The sequence below is a fragment of the Thunnus maccoyii genome, chromosome 5 (assembly GCF_910596095.1).
Source record: "Thunnus maccoyii chromosome 5, fThuMac1.1, whole genome shotgun sequence".
NCBI classification, from domain to species: domain Eukaryota; kingdom Metazoa; phylum Chordata; class Actinopteri; order Scombriformes; family Scombridae; genus Thunnus; species Thunnus maccoyii.
The window spans coordinates 11,438,938-11,452,430 of NC_056537.1; positions in this window are offsets into that span (position 1 = coordinate 11,438,938).

The window sequence follows — 13,493 nt, forward strand, 5'->3', positions numbered from 1 at the left end:
AAAATTCACAATTGTCCTCAGTGGATGAAGATTACACATGGAGTGCAACTGCTTTGTTTAAAAGAAATGTATGCAAACAATTTGTTATTTGTTAGTGGAAAGACATTGTTTTCAGCCACTTAATTGTTTCTTAATGTGAAATAATGTTAAATATCTTTTTATCAGAGCCTCTGTTTACTCTTGTGGTTGTAGTTTGTGTATTAGAAAATTGCAGAGTGTGTTTCTTTGGTTTTCTCTTAGGGCTAAAGTATGAAAACACGACACAGTAACATTAACGACTATCACACTTCTTATTCCCTCCAGTTTGCTTGCAGATGTGTTTGTTGACATTCAGGGACGCCATTTATTCGTTTCCACCAATGAAATACAAATGGCTTCTCTTTTTTTTACTGCACGAGATCACAATTTACAGCCCTTGAACTCTTCATCCTATGTCATAGGTAACTAGATTAGCTTGTAGAAAATTTGATTGCAGATTATTTTACGAAAGGCGTAAACCACTGTGGTACAGGGTCAAACCTTGAATGAGCATGCAGTTTCAATAAAATGCAATTTCAAGCCTACAGAGCTTGACATCCTTGAATGAATGAATGAACTTTATTTATACAGCACCTTTCATGCACAGGATGCAGCTAAAAGTGCTTTACAATTCAGCAGCAAAAAAACATGTAAAACATATACATGCACAAGGAGAAAATGAGTGTTACTATTTATCAACTAGTATTTACACAGTTACACAGTCATTGAATAGAAATTAGAGAAAGTCTTAAAAGATTAAAACAGACAGTTACAGGCTATATTAAAAAACGTTTTGAGTTGTCGTTTAAAACTGTCGACTGAGTCAGCAAGTTTAATATTTAATGGCAGAGTGTTCCATATTTTTGGGGCGTACTGGCTAAAAGCAGCATCCCCAAAGGTTTTAGTGGGAACACTCAAAAGAGCAGCTGAGGAGGATCTCGCTGCTGCACCACTGACTGTTTCCAATGTAACTTCCTCCACCTCCAGCTTCTTCCTATATTCACATTTAGTTGTGTGTAAATGTTTCTTTAAATATGTATTTGTGAGCTCAGGGACAGTCTACATCAAGCTTGCTTAGATATTTCTCAGAGCATCATATGAGCAGAGACAAAACTGAATGTTGCAATAAATGGTTAAAACCTTCTCCTAAGTGTCTTTAATTAAATGTAGTGGTGGGCTGTTTGCGCTGAAGTAACTGTGCTTTCTAATACAATCAATATCGTTAATTGTCAGCATTATCATTGAGCTGCTTGGATTCAAGATTTCAAAGATTTATTTATCACATACACATATTTGTAGTGATCCCAATATGGTGTGCTTCTAAGGTTTTGTAAAGAGCCTAGTGTTAAAAATAAGGATAAGATAAAAGAAATATAAAGGGTAAAATTCAAAGAATAAAAATTCAAAATGTGATGGAACAAGTTTCATATGTATGCGTACTTTATTTATTACTGACTTTCGTACTTATTGAGGTAATGCTGTGGTGGTTTCAGCCTGCTGCAAAAATCAAACAAGAGCACAGCGAGTAATGATGTACATTTTTTTGTCTGAATAATGAGGAAGACTGCAAACCAAAATAACTATGGTGTGTGCACACAGTCATGTGTGCTTGACATGCTTTTGCAATAATCTCTGTGACTGAGTGAAAGTCGAGGAAGATGAATGTTTTTCCAGCCACTGTATGCATATCAACAAAAAGGTCAGGGCTTAGTCTGTCACCAGTTTTTAATCCATCAGAACAAACAAGGATACTTTTCAGGATAAACGTTTCAGGGATTAAACCTGTTCTGCTCCAACAACAACACCTTCTTCTTCCACCATTAGGACTCCAGCAAAATATATTTCAGGCAAGGGCTGAGAATATTTTTGATAAAATAATATATTCTATTTGGATGACTAAGTATATTTTGACCACACCAGATGATTTCTCATAAACTGGCTGTTTTGGAGAAAACAAATGTTGTGAAACCCACTGGATAAATATCTGTCATATGCCATCCAAAATGTTGTCAAGAAACATGAGTAATATGTCTCGTCACACTGAACAGATGCATCTATCTGTGCATGAAAAGGGAAGCACAGCCAACAGAGCAGCATCAGTTTGAGCACAGAATTGAACCCCCCTGTTATTCTGCTGTTGATTTATGTATTTATACTGTATGATGGGGAGGCTGTTTGGAACTATTGGAGTAAGAGATAAAACCAATATAAGTGCAAATGGGAGAAATAATCAACAGAACATTTGTTATTCATTTAGATTTGAAAGTGACTAAAGTTGGGGTGCATTTACTGTAAAGGTGTTGTTGAATAGATGGCTGATTACTAATGGGACCGAGATCAAGGTTCAAGAAACTCAACTATTCATTAAAGACCTCAAACAGTTCAGCCCAGGTGAATTAACTGTCCACCATTTGATTCAGACTGATATTAAAACAGGTCAAAGGTCACCTCCTCTGTTGTTTTGGATGAACCAGAGGGGCCTTTATATGCATGGTTACTAATCTAGAGTAATGGGATGACTCCTACAATATCAGACTATTTCATGGTTTCTTTGTCCATAATGAGTCCTGAATCAGTGTTAAAGAAAAACAAACATTTTGTATGCACGGCTACATATGGAGGTTGTGATTATCAATCAAACACACTCACTACAGAGCTGGAGGCAGGGAATGAGGTGTGTATGTAAACCCCAGGAGGGAAATCACTATTCAGTAATTTCAATCAACACAAGATTTCCAGTGGTTTTATAACTGTATTTACAAATAAATTATGCACTTGCTGCAATAAACTGGTAATTTATGATCAGTTTTTATTTATTTCCTCAAAAAAAGTTTAAACTAATTTGTCATATGAAGTCAATCTACTTATTTAAAAGTGCCTAATTTCCACTGGAGATTCTGAATGTTTCAGTCTAATTTTTAATTGCAACATTTCTGCTGCTTTATACACAATCTTAAAAAACACCACCAGTCCCTGCCATTTAAAAAAGTCAGTACACTGGTGGCATTTGAATTATGGGAAAACAAAAAAACCCACAGCCCATTATTTTCTCCCAAGAGTGAGCGTGTTATTTTGCTGAAAATAAATTACACTGAATATCTAAACTTCCTCTTTGGTGCTGTGACCAGGGATATAATGGATGATTTAAACTAAATTATGTTAACCCTCATTTTTTATGCAACAAACTACTGACCCTCTTGGGGAAACATGCCCTCTGTATTTGACCCAACTACAGTATTTATAGCAAGTCAGAACTTTTGATAGTTGATACCAAACACGGGCGTCTTTTCAAGTGGGAGGTCACTGACAGACAGAGAGTTGCATGAATACAAAGGAGATCATACTGTATAAGCCAACAGAGTAAAACTCAGTACTGAGAGTCTAACCCCAGCTCTGGACCTTCTTACCCCAAAGCCATATGTTTACTGAGCTATCATCATGTGCAAAATTAAATTATTTCAATACTCTAAGTTAATAAGGAAATTATAGGCTATGCACTGCCCACAACAAGTGTTATCATACTAATGCAATTGATTAATTTGTTCATTCCAAGATGGTCAAGCTTGTTTCGTGTCCTTATCTCAACCCTTGCATGCTGTGTTGGAGTCAGAAGGCAATGGCAACAGCCTGAGAAAGATTAAAGCTTGACCACCTGCGAGACGCAGTATTGAGCTTCTGATCAGACTGTACAGTCAGAGAGTCATACTGAAGACAGACATCCATCGATCCAAACAATATGCTGATGCGACACAGGAGCTGTTGCAGCAATCATTGTCATCATCAGTGGTTTCATCAGGGGATATAACTAACAATCAAAGCAAGTGAACTTTTTGTGTAATTTAAATGTCAACATCCACTCAACTAATAACCCAGTGTTCAGTATTAAATAAACACAGTCAAACAATCACATTGTAAAATCAATAATCATATAATTAAAGTACCTAACAATGAAATTGTAAAATAATCAAATGAATTAGATTATAAAAATGAATAAATAAAATCAGGCAAAGACTTTGTGATGAAAAGTTGCATTAATAAATAAAACATTCATTGGGATAAATTGTAATGTGTGATAAAAAGACGAAACGAAAAATGATCAACTGTTATTGTGAAAAGAAGCATGATGAAATAACATTTCATGATAATTAGCTGAGTTTTAAAAATGTATTGGATTATTTTACAATTTCATGGTTATATATTTTGGTGTAACACCTCCATACTCCATACCAATGCCTGACGTCATCAAACACCACACATTAAACATACCAATGTATTATTAGTGTGAATGCTGACAAGGTTCAGTCAGCCCATTTATATCCAAAACCAAACTATTTAGCTTAATTTTTCCTGGTTAAAACAACTGAGTTTTGACTATTTCAGTATTCTAGGATTGTACTTCTAGGATTGTTTTATTTGAATAGTTTTTAGAGGCTGTGAAAAAGTGATGACCATTTTGTCCCCATTACAATTTGTATTTCTTGCCATACTTGTCATTTGTTTGTTTAGCCAGTCACATTGCTGTCAAATACTATCCTGGGTTTTGTTTGTGTTTAGCATTGTTTTGTTACATTTACATCTGCACATAAAGTTTAATAGAGACCGAAAAGTATTTAAGGTCATTATTTATTGTTTATTGATTGAAGTACTGAGTTTCTTGAGTTATAGATTAGCTTGGGTTGTAACTTACCATATACCCACCACGCTTTCCAGGAGACAACAGGGGACGGAACCACTTCCTGATTTTAATGACTTGGCAAGTATGGAGGCATTTATTAGTTATTAGTCATTTATTTAGTTAAAGGTTTGGTTTTGTATTTATGTTATTTGTACTTATTTTGGTTTATGGTAAGGACTATGCTGTGGTTGATGTGTGTGTAAACAATGCTAACTGATACAAGTGACATTGTCATATACCAGTTGTTGGTATAAGGGAAAGGACACCCCTGATATAAATAAGGCTCTGCCTAGATAGATTGAATCCCCTATTTAAGAGGAGAGCTGTTGGTTTGAGAAAGAGCAGAAACGAAAGAGGATGTTAGTGTAGCTGTGTTAAGGTAAGTTTGATTATGCTTGATTTCATTTGGTAGTCTCTGAGTCTGTCTCTTATCACCTTCCTTGACACTCTGACAAAGCTTCCTCACAGGTAAAACTTTATTTTACAATAAAACAGCAAGTAATTGTAAAAAGCCAGAAGGGGTTGCAGAAATGTTTCATTTTTCTTGTTTCCTATCTCGTCAATCATCTTTTTGACCCAAAAAAAGCAAATTAATTGTATTACATGCAAATGATGAGATTTGCTTTTTGGCCATTATCTATTTGTATAAAAAAATGAACAGAACATTAATGGGTCACCAAATGAGGGAGAGGAGGGTAAGGGAGAGGAAGGCTGGGAGACAGACAGTGATGATCAGTAGATACAGGATAAAAGAGAACAGGCAGCTTTACATTACGGTTCTGTAATGTCTGTTAACTTTTGGGATTGTACTAAAAACAATCCTTTCATCCCTGTGTCTGAACTGTGTGAGTGTCAGCATGTATGTATGTAATACTGTAGGTCAAGGCTAATAATTAGTGTGATTACTGCAAGCAATCACACTATTGTAGCAGCAGCTGGCAGCAGCTCTCTGCAACAGTAGAGTTGGCACACATGTGCCTGGACAATGGAGTATGGTTTTTCATCCATCTTCATCCAGCAAATCAATAGATGAGTTCCTTTTTGCTTTGCTTGGTAGCATAGGCAAAATACATTACATTTCCAATCAATTTGAATTGTGCTGTATGCCCTTACTTTTGTCATGATAATGATTTGGTACCATGCCATCTGATCACAACATCAAACAAAAAACGCTATTTTACTAGTATATATTTTTTCATTAAGCTTGTGATCTATTCTTTGAGATTCTTTCTGACTTACTGACCAATCTTGATGATACAGAGTTTTTTCTCAAATTGTTTTCCTAAGTTAATTTTATTCTGATGAAATGTGAAAGGCATCAGACTTGAATTGAGTTTTGAAATCAGTCTTACTAACTAGCTACATCTGAACTGTTGCTAAAATAATGTCTTGTTTCAGTGGCAAGACAATATTTCTGAGAGTGGAGCTGGACTTGTGATTCTGAAGCTCCAAATTACACAGTGAGTTTCATTTTACTTTGTTTTATATGCCAACATCTCCAATCTTATTTAGATAATGTGCCATTACTGTCTGCGTAGTACCGTGTACCACTTTGTAACTGATGAAATTGTTTTCTTTCATGCTGAAGTACTAGTAGATTTAGTATTATAGTGGCCTATATTAAACATCAGGAATTTACAGCAGAATGGATGTGCTATATGAAATAATAATAATAATAATAATAATAATAATTTAATAAATAAAATGTGTTTTCACACCCTCTTTGAACACACTTTCAGGAGCTTCATAGGGATAAACTCTGAGAGAGGCACCCCGGCAGGATGGGACAAAGAAGTCTAGTCACCTAAGCCCTTGTGTGTTAAGTCTATTAAAGAAACTAATGGACTTTTGAGTTGGACTTTGTATAAGTCAGTGAACCCTCTCACCCACCCACACAATCAGTCTCTTAGCCACACTTTTCAGTTATTCACTTGGTCACTCATAGTGACTGTCATTCACTCAGTAACTTCCTCAGTCTTTCACTCACCCACTACAAACCCTTATAAATACACACTTGGACAGTTTTTTTAAATTGAATTTTATGGAAAATACCAATTAAGGTAACCAAACAGACATTGATACAAGATAGGCAGTTATTTGGTTACAATAATGTGGTGAGCATTAGTACATGGCAACAATTACAGATGTACTGTACCAAACCATCAGATTCCTGTCAGGGTTAGGCCGCTCCCTACAGATACATACCCACTAAAGCTGTCCCATTGTTCTTCAACCATATCATTTTTCCAGTTCAAGTACAGTATATTTCCAACTGTCTTTAATTAGACCCATTTTATTGAGTCTTGTTGGGGTGTAATAATATCTATGAAGTATTTAGTATTAAATAAATTTGTCTCTGACTTCTCTGATATATTTCCCATAGTTGGAAAGAATCCCATTAGAGGATCATGTTGATATTTTTTGTTTTATCTTTATTTGTGTACAATGTTCAGACAGACTGAACTAGTTTAAGTATTTACTTTTTAAATGACTTTTGAATGATCAATTACCTGAATGAGCTCCATGCTTTGTTTTTCTATTACTTTCTAATTGTGTACAAATGTTAAGCATCATTCATTTAAAATGTTAAAGTGAGCCATGGTTTGAAAGAAATACCTTGAAGTTGTGTAATTTGTCTTAACATTTTAAGTCATAATTCAAATGGCTGTTTATTCAATGTTGTAAATACTGTCAATGAGTAATCATGTCAAGTAAGCATGCACAAAACTCTTCATAATAAACCAAAATGAATAGAACCGCCACAGAATAAACATGACTACAACTCAAATACCCAAGCAACACTACAATCTCTCATCTGCAACAAACAAAACCAAAAACCCCAAAACACAAAAGGTACAGAAATCCCAACGCACAAAAAGTACAAAAACACAGAGTCAATAACAGAAAGTCTATGGGAGGAATGTTTGCAAGGTGGTATCGCAAAACCTTAGAGTGCTAAAGTATTCATACTACACGGACAGGTGTCCCATGTGGAAATGCTTAACATATTAAAACATGGGACCAATAGCGCCACCACGTGGTCAGTTATTACGTATTTTACATAACTCATGAACCGTGAGGTGAATCGAAATGTATTGCTTCTGTTAGCACATATTTCATCTAATCTTCACCAAACTTGTTAAATATCATATTTAGATGACCCTGGACAAAACTTTGGAGTTAATTTCTGGGTATCACTTACCGTCTGTCTGTAATTGGTTGCCAAACTTTTGAAGGCGTGGATGACGCCCTTAATGGTCCAGAACCCTTCAATGCTAAATTGGATTGCAACCGAATTCGGGAATGTTGTACATAAAGCCATACTGCACAAGTATGTAACATTTGATATAATTCTACCCACAGTAAAGTAACATTATAACATGATATTTTTGCAATTCTCGTCTTTGATAAAATAAAACTTGGTACACAAGTTCACCAATAGCCCCACCCTCTGGTCATGAGTATAACACCATCATACTATTTATTAATTGCCATATATCTTATATGTAATATTCCATGGTAACCAAATTCTGCAAAGCTGCTGAACAAGTGTGTTGTATTTGCAGCAATGCTTTGCAAGTTATTCCAGCTGTCAGCATTCACACGCATTTTCCACAGGAAATGCATTTCTAGTTATATATGACATCATTAGATTATTAATACTGAAGTATCAGTGTGTAAGCAGCATGTTACTGTTGTAGCTGCTGGAGTTGGAGCTAGTTTGAACTACTTTATATACAGTTAGCTAGTTTAGACCAGTGGTTCCCAACCCGGGGGTCGGGTCGGATGATTAATGGGTGAGGGAAGAAAAAACAAATGATACACACATCTGTTTTCAGTTTTTGGACTTTTTCTCTAATCTTTGATTTGTGTTGAAATATTGGATGATTTGAACATTTATTGAAATGAAACCATGTGAGAGGTTTAGAGGGAAAAATCACTATTTGCTGGAGCTGTTAACAACTCATAGACATCTGAAATGTGACCCTGACTACGCACTGCTTTTTGTAAGACGTCAAAAGCCCAAAAAGTTGGAAACCACTGGTTTCATCTTTAACAATATGTCGCTGTTTTAAAAGCTTGTTATATTATCCATTGTGTCAAATCTTGAAAAATAACTAAAGCTATCAAATGTAGTGGAGTAGAAAGTACAATATTTCCCACTGACATGTAGTGGAGTAGAAGTACAAATTTGTGTCATAAAATGGAAAAAGTGAAGTACAAGTACAGTACTTGAATAAATGTACTTAGTTACTTTCTACTGCTGTTTATATCACAATGTCTTTGTTGTTTGTGTAATATTGACCACTCTGGGTCTCCAAGTAGCTGTCACACTGATAAAGCACACTCTGTTGGCTGTAATGTACATTATATCAAACGCACCTTTCTACAAAATGGCGGTCTTTTTTTTTTAAAAAAAAAAATGCAAACGTCTGGCACTCATTTGCGCGGCTCCTTTGTTAATTTTACCGTAACTGTAAACACTTCGGCTGCTAATTTAGCATGTCATAAGAAAACTTGCCTGACAATAGTCTTATTATATCACTTTAAGGTGTCTTTGTGGACGAAAAAAATATGTTTAACGCTTCCTGCTGCCAACGGACACTAGCATCTAGCTAGCTACCTGTTTAGCCGACCGTTGGTCACTTGACCTAAACGCCAGTTTCAGCCGGAATGCGACCTTTCCTGCCAACACTTAGACCACATCTTCACCTTAAGGTAAGTTTTTATTAGCTATCCGGCTGCTTGTGCTGACATTAATATTGTTAGTGTTTTCTTGGCTCTTTTGAGTTGGTATTTGTGTGCTTGAGACTATAAATAAGCTATCAGCTACTTTATTTTTCTCTCAGATCTGCTTCTTGGCGTCTGCTGACGGTCTTCTACTTCAATGCCCCTGCAGTGTATCTATGTACAGTGTCAGATTTGATATTAATTGTGAAATAACTTCTTGAAGTAGCTGACAGTAGCATTAATTTTGTTTTGGTTGATGTTTGGCACTTGCTTTGTGTTGCTTTCCTGTTGATTTACATAGTGGTGAAATATGAATAACGTTACATGTTATTAACGTTATATGATCTTAGGGAAGCTGAATTAATTTTGTTTCTATTTCACCCTCGTTTGTTGCTGTTGTTTTGGGGGGTTTTCTATCACCTCACTGTAAGCTAGGCCGGTTGTTGAAAATAATATTGTATGTTATTGGCTTTGGGGATGTAAACATGACTGCACATAGCCTGTCCGCGTAATTATATCCATGTAATATGGGAGGCTCAGTGTGGCTTTTGTCACAAATTTACATTAACTCCACACACCTCATATCCAGCTGAGCATTAAAAAATATATTTCAACTCAAAACAATGGGTTTATGTGACAGCATGCTTTATGAGTCTTCATATCAGCATATCAATTATATTTCAACTGCTGAGCTCCTTTTTGTACTGCTTCATAGTTCCTGCACTCATGACTTACATTCATATACCGATGGTCACCTGCTGACTGTCAAAGCTAAATTACATTTCATAAGAAGAAATAATCTCTTTCAAGGTATGAATTGTTCTGGGTTTAATATGCTCAATAATTATCTGCTGCATGGCTGACATATCTTTACTTTTTGCTGCAAATCAGGTGGATTGGTGGGTTTAGATTTACAATCTCAATTTAAGCGGTGTATTCCCTGCAGTTTTGGAGGGGGAAGTTTATTATTGTCACTCCCCGTTTCTCTGCTCTGCTGAGCTCAGTGTGTTTGTATGTTGACCAGACCGAAACTGAGAAGCCAAATATCAGCTCTGTTCATCAGCTTTCTTTAGCAAATAATTCTGATCAGTGTGAGATAACTAAGCTTTAAATCCCAATAGCTACAAAAACCATCTTGTAAATTACTGGCTACCAATAAATCATCAATGACTGTAGCTTGTCAAAATGTAAATAATACTATACTTATCTAGAGCTGCAAAGATTAATTGATTAGTTGCTAACTATTTTGATAGTTGATTAATTGCTTTGAGTCACTTTTAAAAAAGAGAATTTCCAAATTCTCTGATTAAAGTTTCTCAAATGTGAATATTTCCTGGTTTCTTTAGTCTTCTATGATAGTGAATAGCTTGTAAAAGTTAGTGAGTATCTTTGGGTTGTGGACTGTTGGTCAGGACAGAACAAGACACTTGAGGACATCACCTAGAGCTGTGGAAAACAGTTATTGACATTTTCATCATTTTCTGACACTTTAATGGACCAGACAACTAATCGATTTAGAAAATAATTAACAGATGAATCAATAATGAAAATAATTGTTATTTGCAGTTGCTTATCAATAAGAAACATAAATAAAATAATAATAATAAAAATAAAAATAAAATTAATAATTAAAATATTTAAACCATTGATTCACAAGGTGGGGTTTGGGACCTCTAAGGGATAAATCTGAAGGGTCACAAACATATTTCTGCTACACGAATTATGATTTTTTTCTGACTGTTTACTAGGGATGCATGATATTGGGTTTTTTGCCGATATCCAATATGCCGATATTTCCAAATCATTGTGGCCGATTGCTGATGCTGATACCAATATATGCACATATTTTTTTCCAGCTGGCTGAGGAGACTATTATGCATGCAAGCATAGATTGTACTAAGTATGATCAAGAAAGACAATATATGAAGGAAGAACTTAGGAAGACTGGATTCAGGTCCTCAGCATTAAAACTTAAATGAACTTGCCAAGAGGGAGGAGCAGTAGAGTTTTCTCTGAGTTCAGTAGACAGACAGGATAAATGTGTAGGATTTAATTGCTGGTCCACACTCCGGAGCAGAAGGTGGCGATATTGCGCCTAATACGCTGGTTGCCAACCGCTGTTATGAACCAAAAAGAAGAAGAAGAAGTTTTTTTAGTTTTCAAACAGAGCGGTACATCCTGTCAGCTGAGGGATTTCCTATCTTTGCAACCGAACACGGCGGCACCTTGATGGATTGTTTCTCCATGACGGTCCCGGTGCTTCCTCCGCAGGCTCCACTTCACTCAGCTGCCCATCAGACCCGCTGCTTCTTCCCACTTTAACCCGAATAACAAACCGGGGCTCGGTGGTCCAGTTGGATCCACATAGAGAGCCGGGGCTAATGTTAGCTGGGAGGCTAGCGGAGTGTTAGCCGCAGCATGACCGGAAGGAAGCACAGCCAGCTAGCTTTTGCTAGCCTCCCAGCTAACGTGAGCCCTGGCTCTCTCTGTGGAGCACTGAACCCCGGTTTGTTATTCAGGTTAAAGTGGGAAGAAGCAGCGGGTCTGACAGGCAGCTTCCTGCGGAGGAAGCACCGGGACCATCAGGGTGTCACAGTCCATCAAGGGAAGCAGTCAGGTGGCGGAGGAGATGGCGACATATCGGCCTCTCATAATCAGCAGAATTCGCCAGAATTCGCTGATGCCGATATTTCATTTTAGAGCTTTTATCGGCCGATACCGATGACGTGCCGATGATGTCGTGCATCTCTACTGTTTACTAGTCTTTGCTTGTTAATGTAAAATACTGCTGTGTTGTACCTCTGCAAGCCTCTAAAAACTATTCACATGAATCAATCTGAGAAAGGAACATCTCTCTTTGGCTGACCTGCTCGTAACTCATTTGAATCTGTGACATGGGGTCGACAAGTAGAAGTCGCTTTGCTTTAAAGGGTTACAAGGATCTTCAATGGTTAGTCAATCGACAGAAATCAGCAACTATTTTGATAATAATTGTTTCAGCAATTTTTTGAGCAAATATGTCAAAGGCACTGGTTCCAGCTTTCCAAGTGTGAATATTTGCTAGTTTTCATACTCCTCTATGATAATAAACAAAACAAGACAAGACATTTTGAAGGGTAACCATGGGTTGTGGGAACTTGGGATGGATCGTTACATTTTATGAACCACATGAATAATTGATTTATTGAGAAAATAATTGGTAGATTAATCAATGAAAATAAAATGAAATATGAAAATGAATCAATGAATAATTGTTAGTTGTGGCCTCATAAAATTTGAAAATAACATTTATAAATTATCACTTTTAATAGCACACAAAACAACAACAACAACAAATTAGCCACTTGCTCTATCTGGTATTGCTCTTGTGTTTCTTAGAGGAATTTAGGTGTGGTCCCACCACTACAGTGATACTTGAAGACTCACAGTAGCTAGTTTAAATGGATGTCATGAAACAGCAACATTAACATCTACTTCAGATGGATCTTAATGCGGTGTCAGTGCCACATAAGATCCGGCCTGAGTAGACAGGGCATCGGAGAGCCGAGGCCTAATGGAGTTTTAATAGATAAATGTTGGCAGGATGTATCTCAGGCTCCTCATAACAGCAGGATGTGGAAATCTAGACAATGGTTTCTAAATGGTGATGGATGGCAGCAATTGGTTTCATACGGGAAGAGAGTCAGTTACTGGCATACAGGAAGGAGGAGGGCACAGATGAAGTGAATGGAAAAGAAATGGCAGGGTGAGGAAGCAGTTTTGATGAGCAGAACCTGGTCCGGATGATGGACAGAGGTGGATGAGGGAGTAGAAGTCAGAGCTTATTAGGGAAGCTCAAAGGGACCTTGACAACCTGGTAACAAACTTCCTGCCCTTTGACGCAAGCAAGCAGCAGCAGGTGTCTGATTTGAAGAGAGGTGTTGAGGTCTGACACGACCTGTCGCTGTCTGTCTGTCGCCTTATCTTTTTTCACCATCACCTCTTTGGTTTAATGATGTTTCTGTGTTGGCCAGCTTTGGACGTGGCTCTGCCAGCTTGAGAAGGTCACTGCTTTTGAGGCAGGATGAAT